At 41.5% G+C, this 15423-nt stretch overlaps 1 protein-coding gene across 2 annotated transcripts in view; it reads left to right on the forward strand.

Moving 5' to 3' along the window:
- Positions 1–15423, forward strand: part of UTRN (utrophin) — a 577632-nt gene that overhangs the window by 61330 nt on the left and 500879 nt on the right. The gene's annotated exons all lie outside the window — the stretch shown is intronic.

Raw genomic sequence — 15423 nt, forward strand, 5'->3', positions numbered from 1 at the left:
ATCCAGGTTTTCTCACATCCCCCCCACCCCCATACACACACAAACTCACTCTCCTGCTGGTAATAGCTCATCTAAACTGACCACTCTCCAAGTTTAAATCCAAGTTAAACCAGAACATCTGGGGGGGGGTGGGGGGGTAGGAAAAAACAAGAGGAAACAGGCTACCTTGCATAATGACTTAGCCACTCCCAGTCTCTATTTAAGCCTAAATTAATAGTATCCAATTTGCAAATGAATTCCAATTCAGCAGTTTCTTGCTGGAGTCTGGATTTGAAGTTTTTTTGTTTTAAGATAGCGACCTTCATGTCTGTGATTGCGTGACCAGAGAGATTGAAGTGTTCTCCGACTGGTTTATGAATGTGCTGTTTGGGGCACAACTCTGCTGCAAGCACGATGTGAATTGTGGCTGGTTAGCATTTGCTGCTAGACAATTGTCACACAACACCTTTTGGAATTGATATATATTTTAAAATCTGAAGTGTTAACTTGGTGAAGTTAGTTATTAAAATTATGTCTACTCTGTCACTGACTGGATTCCTGGAGAATGCACTTTGGAGTATGAAAAGTGAGTATAGACAAGATCGGAAAGTCTTGCTGACATTTCCTGTTAGCTGAGAGAAACACTGGATCTTTTGGATTTGATTGTCCAATTAAGCATATATAATAAAGTTCTGCTTATTGTGATTTGAGTATATTGGATTGTACATACTTCCTTTTAACAACTTTATCCCCCTTCACATTTCAGCACAGTTGCTGAAATGATTTTTTTTTTAATCCAAGTTTGAAAAAAGGCATCTTTAATGTTTTTTGTGACAGATGAATGAGATTTGCTGCAACTGAAAATAACCCAGATGGGGTTTGTGGGGAGACAAACCTGGATGCATGTTCTTTTCCTGTTTGAAACTTCTTTAGGAATTGAAAATTGTAGTGCTCTGAAGTATGGAACCAGGACTAAAAAAACTAGACCAGGAGAGCAGGAACAGATTCAAGATTCCAATATCTCTGAATTCCATTTTTTTGGATGGTACTCTAGCTATGGCAGGGCGTCAGATCTGAGATAATAATTGCCTCACGCTGACTGCTGATGTAAATTGGCACAGGTCCATCAGCTGGTTTTGCTGGTTTAAAGTCAAACAGCAGAGAGTTTGACCCATTGCTTTTATTTAATTTCAGTTTTGACCCAATTTTTTGCTGCGGGATTGTGAACTGCTAAAGCAAGAAACCTATGCTGTTTTAGAAGAGGAATTCCCCATTTCCAGTAGAATAAAGTTGTGGGATCAGATTCTTGATTTTGCTTACTTCTGCATAAATTTGGAGCAGTGGAGTTGGTCTGCATTTATACTAGTTAAATAAGGTCTGCATCTGGTCCTTAAGCTTTAAAGGCCCAATTCACTCCCATTTAAGTCAATAGAAATTTCTGGGCATACTCGTTGATTTCAGTAGGAGTTGGATCCAAGGGTTTGGCTAACAATGCTCCACCAGACTTTGGAGAGCTGGGATGCTCTTGAATCCTACTAAAGCTGAAGTGAAATAAAAACAAAATGTTAATCAGAAGCAGGTCATTTCTAAGGTCAGATCTCTTGATCTGCCAGGGCTAGAAAGACATTGGGAGGCTTGTCTTGAGCCTGAACTGTTGATCAGAAGGAACATTTTGAGCTCCGCTTTTCTCCATCTTGAATGAAAAGCTGTTTTGGAGGACTCTTTTTTGTATCTTTTGTACCTGTTTTTCCTAGAGTACAGGCTTGGGGGAAGAAGACAGTATTGTAAGTAGTGTGTTTTGTTAACTGATGAACGCTGCTTTTGTGAAAGCTCTCAAGAGTTTAGTTCATCCACAGATTAGCTGTGAGTTGCATTCCTTTGGATCTTCTCCAGGGAAACACTGAAGATCGAGAAAAGAAGCTAAATTAAAAAAGGAAACATTTCTTTAAACAAAGAATGAGGGAGTTTTAGAGAAACAGTAAACGGAAACATTGAAAGGGTGAAAAAGAGAGAGAGGTTAGAGTGGAAAAGACCTTTCAGGATATAGATGGATAATCAAAGGACCATAAGTGAAACAGGAAAGTAGATGGTGAAAAACGAAGGAGAGCGCTTTTTAGCAGAAATTCATAGATTCCAAGGCCAGTAAGGACCATTGTGATCAACTAGTCTGACTTCCTGTATTACACAGGCCAAAGAACTCTCCCCGCCGCCCTTCCCCACATGCTAGACTATATCTTTTAGAAAAATATCCAATCTTGATTTTAATCATTCTTGTGGCTCTCCTCTGAGCCATTCCCAATTTCTCAACATCCTTCTTGAATTGTGGGCACCAGAGCTGGACACATTATTCCAGCAGCAGTGCCAAATACAGAGGTAAAATAACCTCTCTACCCCTGTTCATGATTCTTCTGCTTATACATTCAAGGATTGCATTAGTCCTTTTGGTCACAGTGTTGCATTGGAAGTTCATGTTCAGATTATCCACCACAACCCCCAAATCTTTTTCAGTCATGTATAAAAAGCTGCAGTTTGCAGTGCTTTGACTATGTGGTTTAATGGTGGTTTGACTGTTTGTAGCAAATGTACAGGTCTGTAAATTTTCCAGGCTTTGACCCCTTTTGGGTGCTATAGATCAGTGTCACTCAACCCCTCCCAACTACTATACTCCTTTCAGGAGTCTGATTTGTCTTGCATACCCCAGATTACACCTCATTTAGGAACTACTTGTTTACAAAATCAGACATAAAAATACAAAAGTGTCACAGCACACTGTTATTAAAAAATTGCTACTTTCTCATTTTTACCATACAATTATAAAATCAATTTGAATATAAATATTGTACGTACATTTCAGTGTATAGAGTAAGGGTTCTGAAACTTCATTGCACCGCGACCCACTTCTGACAACAAAAATTACTGCATGACCCCGGGAGGGGGACCTGAAGCCTGAGCTTCGGAGTCAGGATTTCCATGATCCCCACTGCCCTGGTTGAGAGCCTGTAACCTGATCCCCAGGGCTGAATCCCTCAGGCTTTGGCCCCAGGCAGTGGGGCTTGGGCTTCAACCCTGAGCCCCAGCAAGTTTAAAATGGGGTCGTGACCCACTTTGGGGTCCTGACTCACAGTTTGAGAACCACTGCTATAGAGCAATATAAACAAGTCATTGTCTGTATTAAATTTTAGTTTGTATTGGGTTTGCTAGTGCTTTTTATGTAGCCTGTTTTAAAAGTAGGCAAATATCTAGATGAGTTGATGTACACCCTGGAAGACCTTGATGTACCCCCCCAGGGGTATGTGTGCCCCTGATTGAGAACCACTGCTAGAAATCACCATAATTTTTTTCTGAAAAAATCTGATATTTGACCGTATGAGCTAGGGCTGGATTAAACTGTTTTAGGCCAAAAAAAGAACTAGACTAAACCCTTTGCCAATTCCTTGTGTTAAACCCAAATATTAAAAAAACCCCAAACTATTAGGAAGACTCTTCTTTCTCTAAGAACATGTCTACAACTGCACCTGGGAGTGTGCTTCTCAGTGTGGCTACACAGACACGTGCTACTTGTGCTCAAGCTAGCATGCTAAAAATAGCAGTGTGGTCACAGTGGCATGGGTGGCTGCTTGGGTTGGCCTGAAAGTGTATTTGTGCATTTGTTGCAAGGCCCAGCTGAATCTGATCTATGCCCTAGGGTGCTGATGTTGCATATTTTTGTGATCTGCTACATACAACGGTCTGTAAAAATTCAAACCAGACGTGTGGCTAGTCCAGTGCCCCATGTCTGACAAGAGCCAGTACTAGATGTTTCAGAAAAGCGTAAGAAACCCTGTAGTGGGCAATTATGGACTAACTTCTCTATAGTGGATGTTTCTAATTAGAGGCTGTTTTACACCCTGAAACCTGGGGGGTTTATTACCATACTAATTTTTTTCTCTGATTGAATGGGATAGTCTCATTACATTTATGAAGATTGAATCTTCTTTTGAATCCTTCTAAGCTCTTGGATTCTGTGATATCTACTGGTATGGTGGTACACGGCTAAGTTGGGTTGTGTAAAATATTTCATTTTTATGTAGTTCCTTTTGCATTCTACTCATCCCAAACCTTTTTAGGAGTGATGAGTTATGTACTGGCTGTTCAGGCAAATGCACAAACTGTTCCTCTGCGTAAGGAGTTTTCAGATGAGTGCATAAATAGAATCTATTGGGTATGAGATGATCTTGCATCAGGGAAGTCTGAAATAAACATTCTTCCCTGAGTGGGTTTAATCTTGCAGTGCCTTTCTCTTGTCTCTTTTTCTTAGTCTTGATGCTAAAGGGATCATGGAGTACAAGCTCTATATAGTTAGGAATAGGTTTGTTGCCTCATTCAAAGCTCTGGATGTGGTGCTCAATGATACAATCTGACGACCTTCAGTTCAGCTGGTTTGATTCCAGTGACTTGGTCCAGCTAGAGAGGCCTTGGATTTTCTAAGTTTGGACCTTAACTGGGAGAAAGAATGAGGGTCCTGCCTTCTTCAGCTGTTCAAACACAGTTTCCTGCTCTGTGCCATCCCATACACTGGTAGCCTTTTGTAAGTGTGTGACGTTATTGTTTCAATCATTTTAATTTTTTGTGTTTTGCTTTTTAGAAACATTTAAAAATTGTATACATGCAGTTATTTCCCTTTGGCAACAACTCTGCTGTTTAACCTTTTTATCTTGAATTATATTAAAGGGATACAGTCAACTTGATATCTAATCGATTTGTAAGGATAAGTTGTAAGTAGTTTCAGGTTGAATACCTCCCCTTGAGCTGTTCTGTCAATTTTCATGGCTTTTCAAGGAATTTTTTCTAACCCTTTTCTCTCTACCATTGCTGCGTAAAGGGACCCACATGAGCAACATGGGAAACTGACTAATAATGATGGCAACTATTGATGCTGACTATCCCTTAAGTGTTCTTAAACTCAGAGTAAACAACTGAAAAATAGAGAGATATTTTTCTCTATACTCAGAGTAATTTTTGTAACCATGAGAGGTAAAAAGATAAACAATTTCCCTCTTTCTCTCCCCCCAAAACCCAACCCTCTGCAAAAAAATAAAGAACAATCCTTGTGTACTTGCAGCATTGTGGGAAACAGGGATCCTCCCTAGACTGACCATGAATTTGATGTTGTCACTTTCATGAATTTCCACTGAAATGCTCTGACCCTTAATTGAACAACACCATATGCTTCCTGTTCTAGTCAGCTATGAGTACAAGAATGGCTGAAATACAGTCTGTTATGTGACCTGGTTTGTGAATTTTATTTCTGGATGGAGTGTATTGTAAATCTTACTAAGCAAGTAATTCAAAAAGTGAGTTGGTCTAACTCCTGGACTATCCTTCCATTGAATTAAATGTGTAATTGTTTTGGAGGGGAAGTAAGATGAGTCATGGTTTAACGCTCAAGATATGGTGAAATGGATTTCTGTAATAAATTTTTATATATTAATCTTAAAGGAGCGATGGAGAAAGTGATTGAAGTTTCTGCTTAAAAAAGTAGGTTGTAACAGATGAGTTGGTTTGATGTCCAGATGGATTAGATTATGGAAACACCTCCACAAAATTAAATAATTTATAACAAAATGTTAGGTATAAATCTCTGTATAGTTTTGGAAACTTTGAATTTTCTTGGAAGTTTATTCAAATGTTAGAATTTAAAAAATATTTTTGTCAAAGATGAGATTTAACTAAGTATGGGGGGGAATACATTTTTAGTAAAGTAACTTTCATATGATAACACATAAATGCAGTGAGGATGTGTACGTGTGTGTGTGTTTGAATGCTGAGAGGAAGGGAGATAGTTTCTCAAGCTGGTTCCTTTACAGAATGGATTCTGTGGGGTGGTGGTGGTGTTCAAGTAGACATCTATCCACTCTTCTGTCCAGTTTGCACTAGTAAAAGCTATGATGTAAGCAAGACCAGTGATAACTTGGTAATGCTCGAGAGTTAAAACATTGTGTAGGATTGCCTGTGCAGATGGGACCAGATTATGTTTTAACCATCTTACTGAACCACACAAGTGTTGGAGTGCAAGGCTGTAGAATCCTTGAGTAAGATGCAGTTCAGTTACTCTAGACAAGTGAGACTAAACTGCTTTTTAACCATTTTGAGCACTACCAGTTTGTAATCCGGTACTGGAACACGCTAGGTTTTAATAGTGTAGATAGAATGTTAGGCTGTGTTCTGTGTACAAAATGGCATAGGTTAGAGCAGACGTGCAAACTGAACATACTGCTAAAGACGGCTTCAAATAACTGCAATTTCTAGAGTAGATTTCAAGCATTTATACATGCCCTAGTAAACTCTGTGAAAGAGAGTTCATCAGTCCTCAACCATGACACTACTTCTTTGAGAAGAAATAGTTAATGTGACTTAACTGCATGCATCGTATATAATGGGATAGTTAACTAATATGGCTTCATCATCCTTGCTTGATTTGTAGATCAGTGCATTTCACACAAGAGAATCAGTCTGGATTTACGCTTGGGATTCAAAAATGAGTTATTAACCTCTCAGCCAGTGACTGGTGGCATGCACAACACTGCTGTGAGAGAGCTTGCAGCTGAGGGTAACTGTGGGAAGATACTGAAAACTAGCCAGTGTGTAAAGTTCATTTTCAGCATGTGTGGGGAGACCGATAGTAATCAGGTAAAACAAGCAAAAGTAAATTACATTTGCCCCCCAAAAAAGGGTAGATTTTCTTTTCTTCTCCAGGAAAAATGTCATATTATACCTTGTATTTCCTTATGTGATGTGATGCTTCATAAAAATGTCACACAGAAATATTTGGATTCTGCAGAAAATGCATGTGCGTGAGAGAGAATGGTAGATTCCAAACAGAAAGTGGCTGGCAACCTGTCTCACAGACCAGACTTCAGAAATGCTCCTGAGGGTCTGTCCTACAGGAGTAACGGAAGATATCTAGAGATATCTAGAGAAAAGGATAGAGAACTGTAGCATCCTGATCTAATCCTGGAATGTGATTCCAATGCATCCGATGAAGTGAGCTGTAGCTCACGAAAGCTTATGCTCAAATAAATTGGTTAGTCTCTAAGGTGCCACTAGTACTCCTTTTCTTTTTGCGAACACAGACTAACACGGCTGCTACTCTGAATATTCTTACACCTAAGCGAATTAAAACAAAGGTCCTTTTCCTATTCTAGGTTTGTGCTTGAGCCTAAATTCTAAATAGAAATAAATCTGTGTTGCTGGTGTTGCAGGCTTCTAGTGGTGTGATTGTTTTTTGTTTTACTTTTTGGTGACTTTTGATATGTAAAAGAAGCTAATCCTAAGTAGCAATGTGGGCTTCTAAGTGGGCTTTGCTAATTTGGTTTATTCTGCCACAGAAATAACTTGAGAGAAGAAGAATATGTGTTACAAGGTCTTCCTATAATCTGCTTTGGAATGTTTTAAATCAGCTGGAGGGAAAAGATTCTGATAATTTGAATTCTTCTTTAAAAAGATCCTTCTTATTATTTAGACATTTAAAAAGTGATTTTTAATTGTTATGGTAATTCCTTTAAGAAAATCAACAAAAAGGCTTTGGTTGATTCTTGAAGTTTTGCATTGTTGCCTTGTACATTTAGAAAAAGCACCAGCTAGCTAACAAACCTCAATCCCAGAAACTGCCAGATGCAATTATACTGATACATGGATCATTCCTTTACTGCGAACATAAACAATAGAGTCAAAAATAATGCAGATAAAATCCAGGGTTGCTAAATAATATAGACAAAACTAGTAGGGAAAATGTTTTGTAGCTTCTCAGAGGATATAAGCAAAAGGTGTTTTTTTTTTAAAAAAAGTATACAAAAGTTGAATATATTTTGTTCTGGGACATAATTTTTAAATGCATGTAGTGGGTTTTTTAAAAATTAAAACAGCAGCTACTGATATAAAAATTTTTCCACATCTTTCTGTTTATTTTATCCACAAGAATGGAACCAAATGAGTTCTTTGAGAAGTCAATTAGATTATATATAATTTGCATCTTATGAGACATCATAAGTTGTAAATGGAAGGGGGGAAAATTTAAATGCAGTTTGTAAAAGTAGGTTGTCATGAGACTGTTAATCATATGAGACAAGATTCTAGAATCCATGACTATACTAATTGGTGGACTGAGTCCTTAAAGGTATTCATGTGGGCGAATCCTAACACCCACATGCGGTTGCATAAAGTTGAACGGGGCTCTGTTGCAGGATTGGGGTGCAAAATACTAAAAGAAAATCATGGAATCCATAATGATAAAGGATCTTCTCTGCAATTCATAAGATGAGGATTTTCAGCCTAGTGCTGAGAAAAATCTTTAAAAAGTAAAATCCACCTTACAAAATCAATGTTCTGAAGGAATCCATAGAGTTGCTTATGTATTGAAGACTTGGGCCCTGACCTTGCAATCTGTTCAGTGTGGGGAGACTCCGCTCAGTGGAGCCTTGCTGAAATTGCCAAGAACACTCTACATTGAGTAAAATTCAGCAAGTTTGACTTTGCAGAATTGGGGCCTATCCTACTAAATGACGGTGAAATTTCGGACAACTTTTTTCAGATCTTGACTTGCAAGGAAATCTGTACAAAACTTCTGTGCTGTAGCTAAGACAAGGAATGTCATTAAGAATTGCAGAGCTCTTCTACTATTGATATTACAGAAATGCTATTATGAATTATTAGTTCGTTTCTGCTAGTGACCACAATGCACTAGGAACTGCACAAACACAAAAGAGGGCTATGTCCCAGCCCCTAAAGTGCTTACTGATAAGAGTGGTAAGCTTAATCTTAAAAACTGGTATTTGTGTTTGAACAATTATAAGAATGTTCTAAATTGAGCTGATTAAGTTTCATTCATTGAATTGTATGCTTACCTTAAGGAACTGTACTGCCATTCCCATCCCCCTGAATGAGGGTCTCCTATCCAGGTGAAGGTAGGGCCTTGAAAGGGAGGTTCTGTTCTTGACTCTGGGATTCAGGGGCTGGTTAGGTCTCTGGGAGTCCCCCGGGATGATTAGAAGATGTAATTCTTCATATAGATTCTTTGTCATGTTTGCTGGACATAAGTGGAGAGAGAGTGAGAAGAAAGGGTGAGGGAACAGCTGACTGAGACTGTGATGCAAGAGTTTTGAGGGGATCGACAAAATTACCTGAAATGAGGAGGAAAATGAGGGCCCTGGTTGAACTGTCTCATAGACTTTAAGAGCAAAAGGGACCTTCATGATCATCTAGTCTGACCTTCTGCACATTACAGTTCACAGAACCTCACCCACTCACTCCTGTAGTAGTCCCATGTTCTCTGGCTGAAGTCCTCAAATCTTGAGTTAAAGACTTAAAGTTACAGAGAATCCACCATTTACACTAGTTCAAACCTGATCAGTTCCCCACGCTGCAGAGGAAGATGACCCCTGCCCTCCACAGGGTCTCTGTCAATCTGACCTGTGGGAAAATTCCTTCTCAGCCCCAAATATGGCGATCAGTTAGACCCTGAGGATGTGGGCATGACCCACCAGCCAGATACCTGAGAGAGAAGTCTGTTACTCAGAGCTCTCCCCATCTAGAGTCCAATCTCTGGCTGTTGGAGATATTTGCTAATAGCTGTTGTAGATGGGCCATATACTTTTGTAGGCAATATCATACTATCCCTTTCCTAAACATATCAAGGTCATTCTTGAAACAAGTTACATTTTTGCCCTCTCTACTCTCCTTGGAAGGTTGTTCCAGAACTTCACTCCTCTGATGGCTAGAAACCTTCATCTAATTTCAAACCTAAACTTATGGATGATGAGTTTATATCCATTTTTTTTCTTGTGCCCACATTGGCCCTTAACTTAAATAACTCGTCTCCTTGCCTAGCATTCATCCCTCTAGATTATTTAGAGCGACAATCAGCTCTCCCTTCCTCCTTTGTTTTGTTAGGCTAAACAAGCCAAACTCCTTAAATCTCCTCTCATAAGACAGATTCTTCTGATCATCCTAGTAGCCTTTCTCTACACCTGTCCCACTTTTTTTTTAAACATGGGAGATCAGCACTGCATGTATTATTCCAGATGAGGTCTTGCCAGTGCCTAATCCAATGGTAATCACGCTTGCCTATTGGCACTATCCCATTGCCATTGAGGACTGTGTGGAGTTGGGTGCCTATGGAGATGCTGAAGGAGCCGTGAGGGATAGTCCTGGACCAAGAAGGTTTAAAGCTGGTTGCTTCTAGGTGACCAGTCTAGTGCAGGATAATTGACTCCTTGCTAGCCCTATTGGTTCGGACAGTAGTCTAGGAGATAAAAAATATGGAATTTCCTGATTTTGCTGGGTAACATAACTAGGAATTTACATTACTATGCAAATTTAGGTGAGAGTTTATTAGGAATTAACTTAAGTCTCACATTTAAAATGGTAATATTTGGCTCTGAATCTTGAAGAACCACACTCATGAAAGCTCAGGATCTTTTTGAAGCAGTTTAGAACAGACTGCATTTTGAAGGTACCTAGTATCAGGGATTCCACTGAAGTCAATGAAGAATTAACCTTGTGGAGACGTATTAATATTCTAAAGCCATTAGCCCTGTGAATGCTGGGGAGCCCTTAAATTTTGTGAATTTTAGCAAGGGTTGTGTTTACCAGCTTTTAAGGATATTTGAATCTGGATCTTAAATGGGAGTGTGTGAACAAGACTTCAGTGTATTTGCCTGCTTGCTACAGCCTTTTGATATTGGCCAGCAGGCAAATGCAGCCCTGTCTGGCAGTTCGGTGTCTTATTATTTACTCTGTATAAGCCTGTAAGAGCATATCTTGTGCTGATCACTGGAGCGTTCTGCATGGTGCGCATGTGATGTAAGAATGAAAGTTAGCAACAAAAAACAGAACAACCTCCCCTTTCACTTATGCACAGATTAAGAATAGTAATAATCTGGTATTGTAAAATATGTGCATACTTTAACCCATTGCTTTGATTTTGGCGTATGAAGGGTTATCCTCATGAAATGTCAGTGGAAATCCTGCTTTCAGGGCAGCCTACAAAAAGTGAGAAATGTAACAGTGAGCCTTTTAATTGTTTTGGAAGGAACAATTAAATACCTGAACTTAATAATGAGACTGCAAGTGGGAGTACTGGGGTATGGGGATAGTTGATTATCAAGTGCATTAGAAACAAAGGAAAAGTTTATCAGGTGTTGAAAACATTATCTTAGCATCTAATTCTTAGCCTTTGTCTGATTGATAATTGTTTCTATTCTGGACTTTAGTGAAAGTTGTGTGAGCTTCCTGGAACAAAGAGTAACTGTTGCCTCTTTGTATTTTAGGCTGTACAGAATGGCCAGGTCTCATGTAGCCTCATGTGACATTTTATGGCAAATAGTTGCTAATATGCAACTTATTTGCAAATGACCACAAACCTCAGGTTAAGTTCTGTATGTCCTGCCTCAAGGAGTGGCAGGGGTAAGAAATGGAGCAGCACAAAACTTGGTAGCTGGGACAAGTTAGTGTGTGCTCAAGGGTGTTTTGGGAAGTCGGAGGCAGCTGTTGGGGGTGGGGAGAAGCAAGAACAGCTGTCTTTGTGGGGCTGTCTGAGTGAAAAGTGGGGGATGAGGGAGCTGGAGGGAGTGGCTGAGGGAAGCTGGGTTTGGGATGTCCAGAAAGGAGGATGTTTGGGAGGAGATGTGGGGCTGAAGGATAGGTAGATTTGGGGGGAAGGGGTGTCCAGGAGGCATAGCTGAATAACCTGGAGAAGAAAAGTATAGCTGGGTTTGTGGGGGAATTTGTGGAAGCTGGGACCTGACTGGATGCTCTAACTGGTAGCTGAGGGGGAGATGGGATGACACTTGGCTCTCCTCACTTTCAGTCCCTGCTCTTGTGACTGCTGCCTGTTTGTTCCTCCTGGCAGGTCCTTTCCTGCAGGGATCTAGCAGTGGGGAGCAATGAGATAGAGGCCATATGGCTGCTTAGGAGGCACCACAGAGGCCTCTGGCTCTCTTTTTTTTTCTTTTCTCCACAGCACTGCCCAATGTAGCTATACAGATAAAACATTTCCGTCCAGACCAAGCCTGGGGCGTAGGTTTGTTTAAACCACTACTGCCTATGCCAATGGGAGGCATTCGGCTGTCGGTGTAGGTAATTCACCTCCCCGAGAGGTGATAGCTAGGTTGACAAAAGAAGTCCTCTGTCGATTTACTACAGTCTACACGGGGGGATGGAAAGGGGTGGATAGGTTGGGATAACTCTGGGCTTGGCTACACTTACGTTTTATAGCACTCTAACTTGTTGGCTCAGGGGTGTGAAAAATCACCCCCCTGAGCGCAGCAAGTGAGAGTGCTTTAAAGCATGAGTGTAAACAGGCTCCGAGCTCGAGGAGCTAATCCCCTTGTGGAGGTGGATTACCAGGAGCGCTGGGACAGCTCTCTCCCAGTGCTCGTGGCGACCACACTCGCACTTCAAAGCACTGCCATGGGAGCACTCCAGCAACAGCGCTTTGAAGTTTCCAGTGTAGCGCTGCCCTCTGTCTCTCAGGGGCATGGATTTCTCACACCCTGAGACACGTAGCTATGCCGATGTAAGTTGCCAGTGTAGACCAGCCCCGCGCTTTGATTTGTGTTCAGTATATGAATTTCCATTACTGAAGTTGGCAGAGTTTCTTAGATTGTCTGAAGGATCTTGAAAACTCCTACCACACAGCTGTTTTCTCTCCTAAATGTAGAGAGTATTCCAATGGCGGAGTCCTTCTGTTAAATTGGGAGGGGGGGGAGTGTGTGTGTGTGTGTATTTTACTGGCTCACACCAAGGTAACATAGGAGAAATAACATTGATTTAACCAAAAAGAAAAGGAGTACTTGTGGCACCTTAGAGACTAACCAATTTATTTGAGCATGAGCTTTCGTGAGCTACAGCTCACTTCATCGGATGCATACCGTGGAAACTGCAGCAGACTTTATATACACACAGAGAATATGAAACAATATCTCCTCCCACCCCACTGTCCTGCTGGTAATAGCTTATCTAAAGTGATCATCAGGTTGGGCCATTTCCAGCACAAATCCAGGTTTTCTCACCCTCCACCCCCCCACACAAATTCACTCTCCTGCTGGTGATAGCCCATCCAAAGTGACAACTCTTTACACAATGTGCATGATAATCAAGTTGGGCCATTTCCTGCACAAATCCAGGTTCTCTCACCCCCCTCCCAAAAACCACACACACAAACTCACTCTCCTGCTGGTAATAGCTCATCCAAACTGACCACTCTCCAAGTTTAAATCCAAGTTAAACCAGAACATCTGGGGGGGGGGGGGTAGGAAAAAACAAGGGGAAATAGGCTACCTTGCATAATGACTTAGCCACTCCCAGTCTCTATTTAAGCCTAAATTAATAGTATCCGATTTGCAAATGAATTCCAATTCAGCAGTTTCTCGCTGGAGTCTGGATTTGAAGTTTTTTTGTTTTAAGATAGCGACCTTCATGTCTGTGATTGCGTGACCAGAGAGATTGAAGTGTTCTCCGACTGGTTTATGAATGTTATAATTCTTGACATCTGATTTGTGTCCATTTATTCTTTTACGTAGAGACTGTCCAGTTTGACCAATGTAAATGGCAGAGGGGCATTGCTGGCACATGATGGCATATATCACATTGGTGGATGTGCAGGTGAACGAGCCTCTGATAGTGTGGCTGATGTTATTAGGCCCTGTGATGGTGTCCCCTGAATAGATATGTGGGCACAATTGGCAACGGGCTTTGTTGCAAGGATAAGTTCCTGGGTTAGTGGTTCTGTTGTGTGGTATGTGGTTGTTGGTGAGTATTTGCTTCAGGTTGCGGGGCTGTCTGTAGGCAAGGACTGGCCTGTCTCCCAAGACTTGTGAGAGTGTTGGGTCATCCTTTAGGATAGGTTGTAGATCCTTAATAATGCATTGGAGGGGTTTTAGTTGGAGGCTGAAGGTGACGGGTAGTGGCATTCTGTTATTTTCTTTGTTAGGCCTGTCCTGTAGTAGGTGACTTCTGGGAACTCTTCTGGCTCTATCAATCTGTTTCTTTACTTCCGCAGGTGGGTATTGTAGTTGTAAGAAAGCTTGACAGAGATCTTGTAGGTGTTTGTCTCTGTCTGAGGGGTTGGAGCAAATGCGGTGGTATCGCAGAGCTTGGCTGTAGACGATGGATCGTGTGGTGTGGTCAGGGTGAAAGCTGGAGGCATGCAGGTAGGAATAGTGGTCAGTAGGTTTCCGGTATAGGGTGGTGTTTATGTGACCATTGTTTATTAGCACTGTAGTGTCCAGGAAGTGGATCTCTTGTGTGGACTGGACCAGGCTGAGGTTGGTGGTCGGATGGAAATTGTTGAAATCATGGTGGAATTCCTCAAGGGCTTCTTTTCCATGGGTCCAGATGATGAAGATGTCATCAATATAGCGCAAGTAGAGTAGGGGCTTTAGGGGACGAGAGCTGAGGAAGCGTTGTTCTAAATCAGCCATAAAAATGTTGGCATACTGTGGGGCCATGCAGGTACCCATAGCAGTGCCGCTGATCTGAAGGTATACATTGTCCCCAAATGTGAAATAGTTATGGGTAAGGACAAAGTCACAAAGTTCAGCCACCAGGTTAGCCGTGACATTATCGGGGATAGTGTTCCTGACGGCTTGTAGTCCATCTTTGTGTGGAATGTTGGTGTAGAGGGCTTCTACATCCATAGTGGACAGGATGGTGTTATCAGGAAGATCACCGATGGATTGAAGTTTCCTCAGGAAGTCAATGGTGTCTCGAAGGTAGCTGGGCGTGCTGGTAGCGTAGGGCCTGAGGAGGGAGTCTACATAGCCAGACAATCCTGCTGTCAGGGTGCCAATGCCTGAGATGATGGGGCACCCAGGATTTCCAGGTTTATGGATCTTGGGTAGTAGATAGAATACCCCTGGTCGGGGTTCCAGGGGTGTGTCTGTGCGGATTTGATCTTGTGCTTTTTCAGGAAGTTTCTTGAGCAAATGCTGTAGTTGCTTTTGGTAACTCTCAGTTACAGAAAGAGGGATTCTAGGTGGACTCCTCCTGAAGGTCGAAACAGCAGACTGGACTTCTACATAGAGTGCTTCCGCCGACGTGCACGGGCTGAAATTGTGGAAAAGCAGCATCACTTGCCCCATAACCTCAGCCATGCGGAACGCAATGCCATCCACAGCCTCAGGCTGACAAAGGAGGTGCTGTTGTCATCATGAATAGGTCGGAATATGAACAAGAGGCTGCTCGGCAGCTCTCCAACACCACTTTCTACAAGCCATTACCCTATGATCCCACTGAGAGTTACCAAAAGCAACTACAGCATTTGCTCAAGAAACTTCCTGAAAAAGCACAAGATCAAATCCGCAGTGCGATTTGGGGGTGAGAGAACCTGGATTTGTGCAGGAAATGGCCCAACTTGATTATCATGCACATTGTGTAAAGAGTTGTCACTTTGGATGGGCTATCACC

The sequence above is a fragment of the Caretta caretta genome, chromosome 3, assembly GCF_965140235.1.
Source record: "Caretta caretta isolate rCarCar2 chromosome 3, rCarCar1.hap1, whole genome shotgun sequence".
Lineage (NCBI taxonomy): Eukaryota > Metazoa > Chordata > Testudines > Cheloniidae > Caretta > Caretta caretta.